This window comes from Calonectris borealis, chromosome 1, assembly GCF_964195595.1.
Source record: "Calonectris borealis chromosome 1, bCalBor7.hap1.2, whole genome shotgun sequence".
Classification (NCBI taxonomy): domain Eukaryota; kingdom Metazoa; phylum Chordata; class Aves; order Procellariiformes; family Procellariidae; genus Calonectris; species Calonectris borealis.
In genome coordinates this window covers 142,235,442-142,249,376 of record NC_134312.1, presented here as the reverse complement: position 1 = coordinate 142,249,376, position 13,935 = coordinate 142,235,442, and positions in this window count along the sequence as shown.

Here is a 13,935-nt window from a genome sequence, read left to right as displayed (position 1 = left end):
TGAAATCTCATTACAATCTCTTTCTCTTCCTTACTCTCTAAGTGTGTCAGTCAGTAGTGGAAAAAGTGGTTGTTTTGGGTAGAGATCCAGGAAGTATGAATAGATACTCCTTTCAGTACCTAAAGGGGGTTTATAAGAAAGATGGGGACAAACTTTTTAGTAGGGCCTGTTGAGACAGGACAAGGGGGAATGGTTTTAAACTAAAAAAGAGTAGATTCAGACTATATATAAGGAAGAAATTTTTTACAATGAGGGTGGTGAAACACTGGCACAGGTTGCCCGGAGAGGTGGTAGATGCCCCATCCCTGGAAACATTCAAGGTCAGGTTGGACAAGGCTCTGAGCGACCTGATCTAGTTGAAGATGTCCCTGTCCACAGCACAGGGTGTGGACTAGATGACCTTTAAAGGTCCCTTCCAACCCAAACTATTCTATGATTCTATGATTCTATATCCCTATTATTTCCATTCACACTATGGATCACCAGAGGGAATGTTGTTTATCCAGTGGAAACTCAGATTTTTTTTTTTTTTTCTGTGTGTATGTGTTTGATCTCAAAAGAGCTCCTTCAAAGTAAATATGAAGACACGAGGAGGTAAGATACCTTGCTGTAGCTGCCTTCATGCATCAGCATTTCTGTCAGTACTCTTTCTTGATTCCTTCACTGATGATCATCATTCTGTCTACCATCAAATAATTTTCTGTTATTCAGATTTGAAGATGAGAGAAATATCAGCACTTTTTCAGGCCAAGGTGCTGAGTCACTTATCAGTCATTTTTGTTGGTGCAACATTCATGTTTGAAGAAATATTTGACAATGCTACATATTTTCCCCTTCCCTCACCCTTGCAGAATTTGAAAAGTTGATGAACAAAGAAGGATAATAACAAAATTGCTTGTCTATGAACTCTGTTTCCAATTAACAAATAATTAGGAGGACTATTTTAAGTATATGTAATATAATTAGACAAAGGACATTTTCTAAGTATACTGTTTATCAAAAATATTTCCATGTTGCTTAAAAGATTTTTATCTGACGGTAGTAAACATAGTAAAACAAGAACAGTGACAGCTACCAAAGGAGAAATGGATTTTGTGTTAGCTTTGACTCACAATAAATGATTTTTTCTTAAGCCTTGCTCCCACCAAAAGTGACTGATTGAGGGGACTTTTAATAATTCTATATAATAAGCCATGAAAAGGTTTCAATCATGTGGTTCTTCAAAATGATTATGTAACAACAGATTAAAATATCAATCATATATATATGGAACTAGCTCCATCTCTGCAGCCTTTCTACAGTGGACAGTAATATCCAGGAAAAAAAAAACAATTATGTTTTCAGATAAGGATTTATATTTTCATTATACTGTTTGACCTTAGGCTGAAGATATTTATTCAATACAATTTCTTATAACTACCATACCAAATGTAACCTTAATGATGCTCCATAGTTTTGCAATGCAAATTATAATCTGTTTATGATTCCTGATTGTGCAGATTAAGCCTAATTAAGTCTTTTCTATTCAGGGAAACATTATGCATTGTAAGAGGATTTTTTATTGGAAAAGCAAGGTCAATATAAACAATTAAAAAGAATTTGTTGCTGAGCAGTCTGAAAATGTAATTTCAAATGCTGTTTGTCGGATTCAATTTAGGGGTTCCCCACTGGTTAATTTTTGAAGCACATTTATGAGAACTGCAAGCTTCACAGTGTCCTGGAATCTACTCCTTCATTAAATTAAGATAAAAAAGAAGTAGCCATACCTTAATAAACTATTGTATGTAGACGTTCATCCTATAAATTGAAAGTTTTTTGTTAGAACAATCTTTTCTGCATTTGCTCCAAACATAGATATTTCTCCCTAACAAATGTGTACTGCATGGTAAGGATTGGCAAAAAGGAAGTTTAAGGTACTGCCGATAGAAAAGTGACATTTATTACTTTGACTTTGGGCAGACCTTTTGAAGAACTTCACCTAATTTGAAAATATTTTCACAGATCACATTTTATTAATAATTTTATTAATTTGTTAAAATAATGTTTATTTTCTCCGTATCCTATATACATTATTTGGACTTAAGACAAAGCTTGTCTGTACCGAGATATGGTAACACTATGAATAGTGTTACCATAACACCCGGTAAAGTAAAACACCCGGTGAAGAAATGGAAACAAGGAACGTCATTTAATATTCAACTTCCCTGAATGGGCTGCAACATAATTTGGACTGTGGAGGACTGTTACAATACAGATACCAAAATGTTAACAGAAATGCTGACATTAAACTTTACCGCTCTTTTTAAGTTTTGACTTTTTAAAAATGTGTTTGCAACATATATAACATTATAGCCATATATATTTATGCTAATGTATGAAGGTTTCAGCAACAGATTTTTTGATGATGATTGTAACAGCATTATGGCTTCACCAATTTATCTGAACTCAGAAATGTAACCTTCAATGGTCTGTAATAATATTTTCTCTCCTCTCACCTTATCCCCCATCCCTGTGACCTGATGCTCCATCCACTGCAAATGTTGCAATTGTGTCAGAAAACTTGCCACCACTAAGGTAAAAGACTCTGGTGAATATTTTTTACTTAACTGTCCTCCATACAATCCCATTCAGAGAAGACCTTCAAAAAAACTTTCCTTTCCGTCCCATATATATATGTCCACATTGGATTTATATCAATGTTAATCAGTGCAGAGCTTGGTAGCATGCATGGAAAACAGATCTTAATTCTATTGGTAATGCATAAGAAAAAAATTGAAATCCAATTGCTTTTTCCAACACCTCATTTGCTCTTCAGTGCTAAATATAAAATTACTCATGTAGACAGCAGTGACATATACTTACTACAGTGCTAAAGAGAAAAAGCTTTGGTAATGAGAAGTTGTAAGTGTATACCCCAGTCCTACAGTAGTATTCTGTGCCTTGAGATGTTCTAACCTTCCTACTTTTTTCTGAGTCATCTGTGGATTCCTACCAGAAATTCTTGTTCCTGTTGGGCTGCCTGTGCTACAGAGATGCTATCACACTAGATGACATTTTAACAACTTTTTTATCTCAAGACTGCGTAATGTATTGGAAGTGACAAAAAAAATGTACAATTTTAAAAAGTAAACATTTAAAGTTTTAAAACTTTCACGGTGGAACTTCAAGTTCTATGTCAGCAGTGATTTAGCCCTTTTAATGTCTCCTCATGTAATATACTGTTTTGTATACAAATTTCTCTACTACTTATCTAAGCTTTTTTACAAGAAATGGTTTACCTTCAGGCTTACAACCATAGTGACTAAATAAGTGTACAAAATGGTAGGGGAAGGACGCCCATAAAAGATTCTACAGGTCAGACAGATAAGGTTTAGACATCAGTTTCAATGATCATAGAATCATAGAATTATAGAACGGTTTGATTTGGAAGGGACCTTCAAAGATCATCTGGTCCAACCCCCCGCCATGAGCAGGAACATCTTTCACTAGATCAGGTTGCTCAAAGTCCCATTCAACCTGACCTTGAACACTTCCAGGCATGGGGCATCCACAACCTCTCTGGGCAACCTGTTCCAGTGTCTCATCATCCTCATAATAAAAAATGTCTTCTTTACATCCAATCTAAACCTATTCCTTTTCAGTTTAAAACCATTGCCCCTTGTCCTGTCACTACAGGTCTCTCTCTGTCTTTCTTATAAGCCCACTTTAAGTACTGAAAGGCTGCAACAAGGTCTCCCTGGAGCCGTCTCTTCTCCAGGCTGAACAACCCCAACTCTCTCAATCTTTCTTCATAGGATAGGTATTCCAGCCCTATGAACTATGAAGTAAAGCAATCTGCAATTTCCAAATGTAAATGATCAAGATTGTAGTAAGGCTGAAGTGAAGCTGAGGCATCTCCATGATAAACAGGAGGTATATGAGAAGATACTAGAGAAACCAATCTGAGAGCTGCCTAGACACATTTTGTATGCATCTCTTCTCCACAAGAACTCTTCAGTTTCTCTAAGGAAGTACACAGATGGTATAAAACACTGTGCCTGTGCTATTTTTTTTTTCATACTGTGAATTATCTCACTATCAGTTCAGCATAGTTAGGTAATTGTCTTCAAACAGCTGTCAAGAACATTCATTTTAATTAAAGTATTATCTTTCAGGTGTGTTTTTTTTTTTTAAATTAATATTGAGAGACAGTGTTGTTTGTCTAAAATATAAAGTTTAAAACAGAAAAGCATTTAGTGCTTATAACCCCCGAGTTTCACAATGCATATGACAGAAATATTTGTATCATCTGATAATAGGCTAAGGCTTGGAAATTTTGCTACCAGATGTGCATACATTTTTTATATATGCATTTGCTATATAGGTAGTGATAACCTGAAGTTAAACTGTAATCTCTGCCTGTTAACTGAACTTCACAAGGCTGGAAATTGAAAAACGAAAACTTTTCTTCTGTGACAACAACAAAAAAAAAGCAATTATAATTTCTGCCCACACAATATTTTACATAAATCTCATTATGGCATCTGGACAGCTATTACTCTGGTTATTCAACAACCTTGATGAGCTCTCTCTTTAAAGATGCTCTAGCAGCTATTTTTAGTATAGCACAAAAGCACAGTTTCAGTATGTAATTTTAATGTGTTGCTGTCATTGCTCTCAAATTTTTAGTACAAATCACTAAAAACATGTGTGCCATGGGCCTCATCCAAAACCTATTTTAGTTAATGGAAAGAATCTCTCTGAACCTAATGGGATTTCGATCCATCCTTTTGTCATTTGGGTAAGTTGCTAAAGTCGTTCCTTTTCCAAGGGTTTTGGAAAAAGAAAGTGTTTTCAAGACTGGATCTGCATTTTATTATTTGTTTTGTTTTGTTTTGTCTTGTTTTGTTTTACTTCAAGGATGAATGAGAAAATATCTTGCTGGGGAAATCTAGTGATTTTATTTTCAGTTTCATTAGTATTTGTAAAGGTGATAATTAAAGACATTCAAAGAGTTTGTGTGTGTATATGTTTATACACACATACAGAGAATAGTACCTACAAAAACTCTAGTGCACACATGTATATGATTTTTCTAAACCTTTATTATATGAATGAAAGCATTCTGTGTTCTTCTGTTCAACTCTAATGAATGAAAAGTATTTAAATTTATGGAACACACAATCATAATCACTTTAGGTATCCAGGTTATCAATCTAGAGTTGTGATCAAATTATTATATAATTATGATATTATGTATATTATCATGAAAGAAATTAAGTCAAATCTCATGCACAGAGGAATAGGATGCTAAAAATTAGAAAGCAAAAAGCATAATTCACTGTGGTTTCTGGATAAGAGCACCTATTTGAAACCTTACAGAAACTAATTTGTTTTGCAAATTTTATCTCAAAAATAGAAAGAAAATAGCACAATCCCCCTGAGGTAGTTAAAAAGGTGTTTTGACAGTGCTGCATATGCAACCAAGCCCTGCCAATGGTTGTCAAGTCAGCATATGCCCAGTGTTTCCTTGGTACAAACTGTTCCTGGCAACACCAGAGGACATTATTACTATTAAAGCCATTTTATATTTATGGCCTTCCTTGTTCTGAAGTGCAAATAGAACTCATGAGTGATATAGAAAAAGAAATATCAAGATTGTGTTTGCAAGAATGTGTAAGTGGACTCTTTATTTCAATTACTCTTATGAGGAACATGCACAGTAACAGGCTGATTAACCCTGTTTCAAGGACTCTTCCACCTTAGGCTACAGCCAGTTCTACAACTCCAGAGGATGTGCTAGAAAACAAGAAGGGAATAAGGTCTGTCTCTCAGAAAACAGCATATTAAAAGAATGAAAAATCTAACTAGGAGGTAAAAATGTCTGGTAACTGTAAGGGTAGAATAGCATCCTTTGCATAGTGGGAAGGTCTAGATGATACTGAGAAGATAGATTGAAAGGGTGTTAGCTGTAAAGATCCTTTCTGCATTCACTGACAGTTCTTCTGTCAACAAATATAAGCATTACAGCTGACTTTCAGCACCTACATGGGTTCAGCACTAAAGACAGTTTAAATGTATACATGTGAAATATATACGTTAAGCACATTCAACACCTAAATGGAGGATTGACTTTGCAGTAATAACCACTGGCTAAGAAACTTTACAGTACCTTTTGGGTTCATTCTAATATTCCTGTAGTAAGCATGCAAAAATCCATAGACTGCTCTTGCAGATTTCTACACTCATGAAGAACATAAGGATGCCTCATGAGGTGATCAACACTACAATCTGGAGTCAGACTAACCTTTATGCTCAAGGGATGAGTTTTATTCATTTGCTGAATTTGTTATGGATGTAGAATTTGCCACTTATGCCGAAACATAGTATTATTTTCTGTGAAAATACACCAACATTCATCAGGCAAACAGCAAAGTAAAAAAAATCAAATGATATGTAATCTCTCTCCAGGAAGAAAGTGTCACTGAATTTTGTCTGTTGTGCTGCATACATCTGTGGCTGTTAAGCAATTAACATATTTACAGTCTTGGAGTCTTCATTGATCTGGTTAATAATTAGTACTTAAACCAGCTCTTTGATTTGGTGCCAGTTGCCCAAAATAAAAGGCAACTTACAACAGAAGTAGAGTCTCTTTGTTATGCTACCTGGTGATAGGTTATGTACCCCTAAGCAAGCAGGAGACACAAAGAAAAATGACCTCAGTGGGTGATTTGTGTTTTTCTTGCAATGTGTTTGCATATGCTGCAGATGGTAGGGGAAAAAAACAGCCAGCACATGCTGATAAGTCTGCAGGAATGGTATTGTTGTTATTCAGATCGGTGGACAAACTATTGGCCCTATACGTTAAATAGGGATATTTTTTTATCTCTAAGTATTGTGATCCTATGTGTCTATGTGGCATAAAATTATGTGATCCTATGTGTCTATGTGGCATACAATTACTATATTCTGTGTTTGACAGATGTGTTGTCTTGTATGTAGTTAAATGTCTTAGACTGTGCATGTGTCTGTAAGAGAGATTACTTTTCTATTACAAGCTACTTTTCCTTAGTAACATCTTCTGGACCCTGCAAGGTTCACCTTAAAAGTATGTGTAGAAAAAAAAATGACACATTTATGTTGTGGCATACATGCACAGCCTTTATCATAATAGGGCAGCCCTACCATCTCTCTCCATTGCACCTCTCTCATATCTTCCTTCCGGCAAGGATCACATGTCTGCTCACAATTCCCTTCACCTGTTTCTGCTCTTGAATCAGCTGGTACTCATTAGGCCACCTCTTAATTCTTCTCCACATCTCCCCCTTTTTTGTTTATGGTTTTGTAAAGTCCTATCCGAAACTCCCAATTCCAGAATTCTTCTCCACACATTTACAGTTTTAATGGTGATAAAGATTCAGATAGAATAAGCAATGGATTTAGGTTTATTGATGTAAGTGGAAATTCTTCGATGTGACAACTAGTCATCAAATGTTCTCAAGACCTGAGGGGATCTTGTTTTTTCCGTATCACAGCATTAAAGACCAGTCCACATTGGAAGAGACTTCAAGAGGTCTCTAGCCCAACCTCCTGCTCAAAGAAAGTGCTCCAATGTGGTCCTGTATTCCAAGCATCTGAGTTTTAACTGTACCACACAAATGGTTGTGTGGACTATCTCCTTCTTGAGGAAACCAGTAAATCTTTTGTGTAACATAAAGCCAAGATTTGAGAAGGTGTCTGTATAGGGCCACAGAAATAACAGGGATGGCTCAGCTTAATTCTTGTGAAAAGGCACCTAATTAATGGTCCTCCCCTTGATCCGTGACTTTTCATCCATCCTCAGCTTTTAGAAGGCGTCTCCTTTTCTCTTATATCACATAATTCCCTCACTATTGCCCAGGAATCAGGTGCAAGAGAATAAGTTCATGCTCTAGCAGAAAACTATCCTGTTTTTTTCCCCCACATTCTTGATAAATATTTTCTCCCAGACATTAATTTACATTACTTAAGCTTTGAGTTTTGAAACAGTAATTGTAACTTTTGTGTTGCTTTTTTTCATTAGTTTGGATTGACATACTTTTACCAATGTATTTTTAAGAGGTTTTTGAAAGACCCATACTGAACTGTTATTTATATAACAGAGCCGTTAGAAATTTGACAAATATCTGCTTTATTTAATGTCCAAGTCCTCGGCTTTAAGCAACTTCTGAATATTTGACTTTGGTGAAAGTTTTAAAAGACTCTATTGATCTCCATACTTCATGAGATATATGTGTGATATTATTTAATATGTGTGGTAGAACAAAAATGATATTTTATACCGCATGAAGTAGTGCCTGAACTACTTCATAGAGCAAGTCAGGCACACCATCCGTGCTGTTCTGATGCTAATTTACTATAAGGGAAAACAGACTATATGGAACAGATGGAACAACAACTGATAAGGATATACTGGTTCTAGGGCCTGATAATGTTACAAATTTCTTAGCTTCAGTATCTCTAATATTTCTGTATTGTATACCGTACAGTGCAAAGACTACAGCTAAAAACACAGTGAAAATAAATTTTATAAGCAAACTTTTGATGAGGAAGCATAATATTAAAGTTGGATCACAAAGAAAGAGTGCTCTATGATTTAAATAGTTAGGCAGGTATATACTGTATTTTTATAGCAATACAATACCAGAAATAGAATATATATGTATAGATGAAAATAGATTCCTTGTCTTCTAGAACTGCTCAGATATTGCTGGAACTACAATTGTTTTTGGGAAAATGTAATTCTTTAATATAAATAATTAAATACTATAAAATACTTAAATAGCACATTTCTTATTCTAAAATTATGTAAATTCATACATTAGTGTTATAAAAAGTAAGAGAATATTTTATCATTCTCTTTTTTCAAAAAAAAGCATGTGTGATACTGTGAATTAAAAAGCACCAAAGGAAACATTTAGTTATCCTTCTGTAAGGACTTAGGGGTTTAGGCAGTAATTTTTTTACCATATAGATGAGTCAATTTTTTAAAAGATACAGGTTTGATAAACCTTATTAGAGCTCTGCTGGAAGCTTAAAGGGGATTTATTAAGTGCTGCACAGAGAAATGAGGCTTTGCTTGTTGTAATTAAAAAATAACATCTGCCATTGGCTTTCTAGCAACAGGATCTGTTCAAATAACCATTGGAGACAATTTAAGAAAAAGCCAGTCTGTCACTCATTGCTCTTTAAATCAATTTATAAATGCTATTATCATGGGAACTAATCAATGCATGAATTTTCTTAAAATTGGCATCAGTGGCAGGCATCCATAATATATTTAAAATACAATTGCTGAGGATACACTTTTGCTATTTTGAACATTTTATATACGAATACAGTAAAATGTTTTACATCCAAAAAAGACTGCAAATGATGTATGTGCTTTATGGCTGTCTATTTTGGGAAATATTGACTGCAAATCTTCAACGAATCGTGCACTGTTTAACAACAAACTCTTTTTAGAATGCAAAAGGTCTGCTGCCCAACTCCATAAATAAAACAGGTGCCTACAGTTTGGAATGAATGATGTCATAGGCAGCCCTACAATGCTGAATAGAGTTATTAACTCCCAAACACTTAACAGCAGTAGTATTCACAGAAACAAAAATCAAACAAAAACAAAAGTCAAAGCCCCTGAAGAGTTTCTGTAAGTTATTCCGTAGTTAAAAGGAACTCAAAGGATCCACTAATCAGATATACTCCCTGGGGTTTACTTTGCAGGTTTCTTTTCCTGATGCATGATGCTCCTCATCTGATGTGGCATTCTGTGATGTTGAAAAGTTGGCATAAACAAGCCAAAAATTTCCTTCATTTCATTTAATCCTTTATTTCTGTAGTAACACTGCTAGGATTTTTAGACTGTGCTCTGGAATTTAAGCATCCATTTCCTCTTCAATCCCATTTTTGGTGTTTTTGTGGATATGACACCCAGTCTTTTGTCCCATTATTTTTTCTGTCTGATTATAAAAGGCCTCTTCTTTAGCAGTTTCTGAGAAACAGATAATCTATCTTGATTACTGACAGAATATTCTAATCATCAAGTTCCTATCTTCATCTGCATACTCTCAAAGTGTCTTTCTGCTGAAAGGCAGACTGTTAAACAATATGACAAGACCAGATTCCTATGCTTAAAGAAGCTCTTACATCATCATAATAATAATAACAACATAATAACAACAACAACAACAACAATAACAGCAGCAGCTTTATAGGTAGTACAATTTTACCACCTGCTCACCCTGTTCTGAGAAAGCTCAGAATGGAAAGACATTTTTCCAAATTTAGCTGATTAAGGTGTGTCAGAAGTGTGAACAACACTTTCACAACACCAGTGAAAGCCAACTCTTAAGCTGCACTCCATTCCACTTAATTTACATGCTCAACTGAAATATCGACAGTAGACTTCTTCAGGTGAAACCCTCAGACACGTAGAGCTAATTTTGTAGCAAATGCACAAATATCAACTGCAGGTGATGTAAAATAAATTTACATTTACTTTTAAATGTAAAAGACGTTGATCAGATTAATTGGCAATTTCTAATCTTTATTTTCAATCTATACAGTAGTGATTCCTCTTAAATTCATTGGAGAAAAGGAATTACTTTGGACACTGGAAATTCTCAAGGTTGGGTGAGGCATCCTGGATGCTGGTAGGAAATAAAAAAGCTAATAGTGAAGAGTGATTTAATGTTGAGTAATCTAAAACTGGATATATTCCTAGAAGAAGAAAAAAAAAAAAAAAAAAAGAAGTAGCATAGCATAGTGTCAAGTTGAATTCAGTTAGAATAGTCTGAACAACTTCATTGAGTATAGAAATGACTTGTGTTAATCAAAACTGATATATCACTGATTAATTCCTTAATTGTGGAAGTTTTTGTAAGAGTAAGGTTATTAGTTCTGCAGCTAGGATTGCCAAGTGAGTACTTCTGAATATTTGTTTAGGAAGATAAATCTTTTTTTCTCCTAAGGTTTCCTTTGTGGGATCTTTAAAGGATACTGCACCCCATTACAAAGTAAGGTTCATTTCAGTAATATAACTCTTATATGGGTTCTTATAATACAAGGTCAATATTGACAGACCCAAAAGAGGTTTACTATTCGTCTCAGAAAGGACAACATTTTATTCTTGGGTTTTAGGTGTAAATTTAAAATATTTCATGAGCATTAGAGCTTATGAAGAATCTAGATTTGACACATATTATTTTTTCTTTGAGTTCTTTCAGTGTAAAATAAGAATTAAATTAATCAAATTGTCATTTGATATCCAGAACTCTAGAATAAAGCAGAATACTGGAAAAATCGTCTAAATTGCATTCCACAATGATAATTCCAGCATAATGTTAAGAAAAATAATAAGAAAATATTAAAGAAGTTGTATCAAAAGTTAAAAAAAAAGTAAAAGAGAGAGCATAAAAGAGAGAGAAAAAGAGCAAGAGACAGTTTAGCACTGTTTCAAACAATTACGACACTTGCACTAGAAGATGATTCACATTTTGGTCAGGAACCAAAAATTATTTTAAGGCATAGTGACACTTAGCATTGTCATTCTAAATGTTTAAGCACCTCGATCTGAGAGTGCAGCTAATGAACACATATGTATGTAGCTGGGTTCTCAATGTATCCCGAAGCAACAATATTAGATGCAAGGAAAAAGACTCACAGCAGCATGATTCCTGATCAACAGCGTGCCAAAACCAGTCTGCTGGAAAAACTGTAGTAAGGAGACCCACTGTCATTCCTGTCAGATGTACGCCACTGAGTGGCGATGGCAACATGTTACTTTACTGATGAAGTGTTGGGAGATGGAGTGGTTGCCCATGACCAGTTAGGTATGGGAATGGGAGACACAGAGGCAGCTGACCTAAAAATGTTCATGTTAGGTGATCTGAGTTATTGCAATGACACTTTCCTGTTTTGATTTCATAGTTATACCTATTGTTTTGCTGGTCATGGTTATCTTATATAAACTTTGCACCAGATTCCAAGTATTTTTTTCTTGTAAGTGATTATTTGAAAAAAGCTGCTCAAATTCTCTTCTGGCTGGTATTTCCAGCCAGAAGGTGTGAACAGTTTTAACAAATCTTTTCAAATTACTAATAAACCCTGGCTTTATTGCTTATTTTCATTTCTGTTTTATTATTTATTCTATGTCAGTATTCCCTTAGCCTGTCTTACAAACTGTATGACAGCCAGAGAAATGCTGAACTGAAAACACATAACTGTGAAGAATTAAAGGTGTGTGTCCCCACAGATCATGGACTCATTTTAGAAAATGTTAGAGCAGGCTCATGTTTGCAGATTTTGGCTGCTTGAAGAAGCTTAACAGGAAGAGCAAGGGAAAGAGCCAGAGAGAAGTTGGAGACCAGTTTAGAAGTGCTCCTAGAAATGTCTCTACTAGGTACAACTCTCCATCAGGGTCTCACAGGAACTGAACACTTTATGAATAAATTATTGTAATGAGCAGGCAGAAATCTGTAGTGTTGGATTAGTTTCATTAATACTGAAAATGTCTTTATTAGCCCAAGAGTGGATCACATTTAATATCAAAATAGTACCATTAAAGTCTCACTTTTTGTAGCAGACTCAAGAACAGTCATCTTATTTTCTGATGGTGGGTGCTGTAATATAGATGTTCTCTTTGTATGGGTGTTATTTAAATGATATCTGTTGAGCATAAAACTTAGTGATGCATGTACATTTTAAGAGTTGGCTTACTGTACTGTAGGTTTTACTGTAAGCATTTATTGCTACTCTATTTAGTTGAGAGAAGTAATTATTCCTGATATTATCCACCGCTCTAGTAAAAGATAAATGACCTTTAAGCATATATGCAAGACTTCAAAGAAATACTTCCATTTTGTACTTGTCAGGGCCCTGAGGGCACCAACAGTTCAGCCCCACAGTGGGGCTCCCCTCACCCTGCCCAGGGCCCAAGACCCTGTTTCAGCCCAGCATGGAGCCATCAGTCCTTGTGCCAGCCATTTTGCAGGGATGTCAGTCTCCAGCTCTGTCTAAAGTGCCAGCAAAAGCATTGCTCTCTGTGCTGGTTTGTGCGGCCAGCCTTGTCTGTATTTTGTGCGTGTGTGTGTCTAGTGGTAATAGGCATTCAGCCTCGCTGCTGGTAGGGCCTAGGGAGAGGGAATTGCAGCAGCCTGGCTGTATGGGACTGGAAGGGGAGAAACCCCCTTGGCTTGAGCAACGAGCAACTCTGGCTCCAGTGGGCCTGGAAGGAGCCATCCCCTGTCCCCAAAGACCACTGTATTCAGCTTCCCTTGACCGAGCTGACACTTTACCTCTATCTATATCATGTTGTTGCTCTCCTGACTTCACATATGTGTTTTAAATCCCGATTTGTTGCACTGTTTGCATGTTGGTGCAAAAGGCTGGAAATTCAATGTTTCGTTGACAAAAGTGCTCAGTGATGGAAGTGGGTGAGCTGCATGTCCTAATCTTTTACTATGACCTAATGGAGGTGCCTGTTCCACTTGTGCTTCCTGCTGGCTTGCTTGTAGCCATTTGCAAGCTTCCCTGCAGCCCTGAGACTTTACACACTCCTCCAAGACATCATGACACATTTTAATGCTGAAATTTACCTTCTGTAATATCCTACTGTAAAAGGTAATATTTGGGAAACCAAGAAAAACATCTTCATTTCAGACAACTCATCTCCCAGCCTTTCAAAATGCAGATTTATTTGGTATCTTGTGAGTATTTGCAAGTCCTAGACCTGGATTCACATGTCTATTGATGAAATTTTTCTTTTTTTCTTTAGCAATATGCTGCCATCAGGCAGGAGATATTCCAGGCTGTCTTCAGCTTCACTGGGGCCAATTTTAAAAAGCTGAATCTGTCTTACGGCATCAAATGCATAAGACAGATTTTAAAATCTTTCCCCATTACAAAAATCTACCTGGG